Genomic DNA, 5,331 nt, shown 5'->3' with positions numbered 1-5,331 from the left:
GAATTTAACAATTTCTTCTAGATTGTCCAGACTTGGAGAAAATACATTTTCAAAATGCTCCCTAATGCTGCTGTGGATTTCATGGAAATCTGTCATGACAACTTCTTCATTCCTAACTTTGATTACTTTTGGACTTCATTTTCTTTGACTCTTTGTCTAGGGTTTGGTCATTTTAGTTCCTTTGACTCAGTTGGTATCTGCATTTTTCTTTGTCTCTATTCCATTAGTTTCTACTTTAGTCTTTTGCATTTCTTGACATTTATAGCATTCAGGTTTGGCTTCTTGGTTTTTTTAGAACCCTGAAGTGCATTATTAGATTATTTGAGATATCTCTGGTTTTTTTTTTATTGGATATTTTATATATATTTCAAATGTTATTCCTTTTCCCAGTTTCCTGTCCATGAGCCCCCTATCACATTCCGCCTCCCCCTTCTTCTGTGCAGGTGTTCCCCCTCCCAAACCACCCCAACTTCCAGCCTCCCGACCCTGACATTCCCCTACACTGGGGAGTACAGCCTTGGCAGGACCAAGCGCTTCTCTTCCCATTGGTGCCCAACAAGGCCATATCCTCTGCTACATATGCAGCTGGAGCCATGGGTCAATCCATGTATAGTCTTTGGATAGTGGTTTAGTCCCTGGAAGCTCGGGTTGGTTGTTATTGTTGTTCTTATGGGGTTACAAGCCCCTTCAGCTCTTTCAGTCCTTTCTCTAACTCCTCCAACAGGGACCCCATTCTCTGTTCAATGGTTTATTGCTAGCATTCACCTCTGTATTTGTCACACTCTGGCTGAGCCTATTAGGAGACAGCTATATCAGGCTCCTGTCAGCATACACTTGGCTTCATCAATATTGTCTAGGTTTGGTGGCTGTATATATATATGGGCTGGATCCCCAGGTGGGGCAGGATCTGAATGGCCATTCTTTCAGTCTCTGCTCCAAATTTTGTCTCCATATCTCTGTTTCCCCCTTTAAGACGTGAAGCACCCGCACTGTGGTCATCCTTCCTGAGCTTCATGTGGTCTGCGGATTGTATCTTGGGTAATTTGAGCTTTTGGGCTAATATCCACTTATCAGTAAGTACATAACATGTGGGTTGTGTGTGTGTGTGTGATTGGGTTACCTCACTCAAGACGATGCTTTCTAGTTCCATCCATTTGCCTATGAATTTCATGAAATCATTGTTTTTGATAGCTGAGTAGTATTCCATTGTATAGATGTACCACATTTTCTGTATCCATTCCCCTGTTGAAGGGCATCTTGGTTCTTTCCAGCTTCTGGCTATTATAAATAAGGCTGCTATGAACACAGTGGAACACGTGTCTTTGTTGTGTGTTGGAGCATCTTTTGAGTATATACCCAGGAGTAGTATAACTGGGTCCTCAGGTAGTATAATGTCCAGTTTTCTGAGGAACCTCCAGACTGACTTCCAGAGTGGTTGTACCTGCTTGCAATCCCACCAGCAATGGAGGAGTGTTCCTCTTTTTTCACATCCTCTGCAGCATCTGTTGTCACCTGTGTTTTTGATCTTAGCCATTCTGACTGGTGTGAGGTGAAATCACAGGATTTGGAACCATTTGCTTGGAAAGTTTTTTCCAGCCTTTTACTCTGAGGTAGTGTCTGTCTTTGTCACTGAGGTGTATTTCCTGTATGTAGCAAAATGCTGGGTCCTCTTTATGCACCCAGTCTGTTGGTCTATGTCTTTTTATTGGGAAATTGAGTCCTTTGATGTTAAGAGATCTTAAGGAATAATGATTGTTGTTTTCTGTTATTTTTGTTGTTGGAGGTGGAATTACAATTGTGTGGCTCTTTTTTTTTTAGTTAATTGCAAGGAGATTATTTTCTTGCTTTCTATATGGTATAGCTTCTCTCCTTGTGTTGGAGTTTTCCATCATTATCCTTTGTAGGGCTTGATTTGTGGAAAGATACTGTGTAAATTTGGTTTTGTCATGGAATATCTTGGTTTCTCCGTCTATGTTAATTGATAGTTTTGCTGGATATAGTAGCCTGGGCTGGCATTTGTGTTCTCTTTGGGTCTGTATGACATCTGCCCAAGATCTTCTGGCCTTCATAGTTTCTGGCGAGAAGTCTGGTGTAATTCTCATAAGTCTGCCTTTATATGTTACTTGACCTTTTTCCCGTACTGCTTTTAATATTCTTTCTTTGTTTTGCGCATTTGGTGTTTTGACTATTATGTGACAGGAGGAATTTCTTTTTTTGGTCCAACATATTTGGAGTTCTGTAGGTTTCTCATATGTTTCTAGACATCTCTTTCTTTAGGTTAGGGAAGTTTGCTTCTATAATTTTGTTGAAGATATTTACTGGCCCTTTAAGTTGGGAGTCTTTGCTTTCTTTTATACCTTTTATCCTTAGGTTTGATCTTCTCATTGTGTCCTGGATTTCCTGGATGTTTTGGGTTAGGAGCTTTTTGCGTTTTATGTTATCTTTGACAGTTGTGACAATGTTTTCGATTGTATCTTCTGCCCTTGAGATTCTCTCTTCTATCTCTTGTATTCTGTTGGTGATGCTTGCATCTATGACTCCTGATCTCTTTCCTAGGTTTGCTATCTCCATGGTTGTCTCCCTGTGTGATTTCTTTATTGTTTCTATTTCCATTTTTAGGTGCTGGATGGATTTGTTCAATTCCTTCACCTGTTTGGTTGTGTTTCCCTGTAATTCTTTAAGGGATTTTTGTGTTTCCTCTTTAAGGGCTTCTACTTGTTTACCTGTGTTGTCCTGTATTTCTTTAAGGGAGTTATTTATTTCCTTCTTAAAGTACTCTATCATCATCATGAGGTATGATATCCAAATCTTGCCTTTTTGGTGTTTTGGGGGTATCCAGGGCTTGCTTTGGTGGGAGAACTGGGCTCTGATGATGACAAGTAGTCTCAGTTTCTGTTGGTTATGTTCCTGTGCTTGCCTCTCACCATCAGGTTGTCTCAGGTGTTAGTTTGTTTTGCTGTCTCTGACAGAGGCTTGGCCCTCCTGTAAGCCTGTGTCTCAGCACTTCTGGGTCATTGGAGAAATAGAAAAGGAAAAATTTAAATTTCTAGAATTAAAGAGAAATAATAAAGCAATACCAGAACTCCATAGATATGTCTATGTCTAAAGGGCTGCTTATAATAGTCACATTGGTTTACATTAAAAAAATCAGACTTCCAGGTTCTGTCTGCGCCTAGAGCTGAACCAGTCCCACAGCACATTGTACCCAAATCCCATGGGGAAGAGATCTGGACTCTCAAAAATACAGACAATTCTGAGAGCTCAGAGGAGACAACTACTTCTGCTCACATTCCTGGCTCAAGAGAAAGCCGCCTAGTGCCTTCTGGGCAATCTGGGCACAGGAATAGTCAGGAGCAGGTCCCTTCCGGATTCTGCCTGCGCCCAGAGCTCAAAGCCAGTCACCTGGAGTGCTGACACACCTGAAAGCAGATGTAAAACCAACTTTTCTGCTCCAAGTGACCCATCTGGAGGCCTCAGAACACACAAACCCAGGAGCAGTCTGGGACAGGACCCTTCCAGTTTCTGACTGCACCCTCAGCTGTTTCTTGCTAATGATTTATTGTTTTGTTTTGTGATAATCTCACAAGGTACAAAAAGTATTTTGATTTATGTGCATTTGACAAGTTTGTTTTATGACCTACCATCACATCAATTTAGAAGAAAGTTTTCATTGGTTGCTGAAAATATGTATTTCTTATCTGTCTATCTGGTAAGATTTATATATGAAATTTCTCCACTGATTTTTTTTTACCCTAAGAATTCTATCCAAAGATGTGAGTCTCCTACATTTATTTTATCAAGACCTAGCTGACCTTTCTTTTATGCCTTTTGGTGTTTGCTTTATGAAATTGGAAGTCCAATTTTGGTGAATAAATGTTTACAAACATCATAATTTCTTGCTGAATTGTTTCTTTTTAAACTACATAGTGGCCTCCCTTACCTCTTCTGACTAGTTTTAGCTTTAAGTTTATCAGATATGAAAATAGCTATGCCACCTTGTTTGTAGTCCATTTGCCACATAGGTTAATTTCTACCTTTGACCCACAATTTTGAGGCATCTTTCCAGTAAGGTGTATTTCTTAAAGATAGTAGGTAGTTGGGTCTACTATTTTAACCCTGGCAAGTCCCAGAGTTTTCATTGGTGAGCTGAGGTCATTTGCATTTAAGGTTGTTATGGAGATGACTATACTGCCTATTTGGGATTCTTTTCCTATTTGGCCAGTCAGATTCTTTCCTTCCATAATCACTAGGGATGCTGTAGTTGGCTGTACCAGATGTGATAGATTCCTTCTCTTTGTTGTTTTTCCAGAGCTTTCTTGAGATGCATTTTTTTTTTGGTTCTTTTTTTTCCGGAGCTGGGGACCGAACCCAGGGCCTTGCGCTTCCTAGGTAAGCGCTCTACCACTGAGCTAAATCCCCAGCCCCGAGATGCATTTTTTTTTTACCCTAAATTCTGCGAATGAGATTTTTTTCCTTTCCGGTGAGCACAGTGAATCTTTAAATGTTTTGTGAAGTCCATGCTTAGTTATCATGCATTGTGACTTAATTTTTGCTTGCCTCGAAATGATCTTGTCTATTTTAAAAGATATATTTGCTGGGTACTCCTGTCTTGATTCACAGTTATTTACTTTGGAAACTTTGAATATATCATTTCGTACTTGTTAGGGTTCCTGGTTCCATCCCGGGTTTTGGCACCAATGTTAGGTTTTCGAATCTCTGCCCACAGGTGCCCAGACAGAACACACCCAGACACCATGGTTCCACGTGGAGAGGTTTAATGAGAGGAAAGTAGAAGAGGGGAAAGGTGGCCGGCCATGGGCACGTGGAGGGGTTGGAGGGATGGGAAAGGTGGCAAGACTGTGAAGAACAAAGAACAAGAGGGGGTAAGAGGTGGAGGAGGAGCAAGTAGCCCCTTCTATAGTCAGGCACAGCTGGCTGTTGCTAGGTGACTGTAGGGCGGAGCATACCTGGCTGCTGCTTAGGTAACTGTGGGGGTGGAGCTTAGACAGAATACCAACACCACTTCCCTGGCTTTCAAGAGTATTGATGAGAAATCTGATATTATTTGGATGTCTGTACTTTGTATGTTAGTTGACACTTTATCACTTTTAGCTTTTAATATTGATTTTGTTCTGTACTTATGACATCTTGCCTATGATATGTTGTAGAGAAGTTCTTCTCAGCTCACATCGAGGCTCTGTGTTCTTCTGTATGGATGTTCATGGCTTTTCTCTACCTTTGGGAATTTTCCACTGCAAACATCATTTTCCAGAATCCTGGGCAGACTTTGGTCATACTTACCAAGTTACTCCTTATGTATGTCTGAAAGTG

Source organism: Rattus norvegicus, chromosome 14, assembly GCF_036323735.1.
Source record: "Rattus norvegicus strain BN/NHsdMcwi chromosome 14, GRCr8, whole genome shotgun sequence".
NCBI classification, from domain to species: domain Eukaryota; kingdom Metazoa; phylum Chordata; class Mammalia; order Rodentia; family Muridae; genus Rattus; species Rattus norvegicus.
This window is presented reverse-complemented; position numbering follows the sequence as displayed.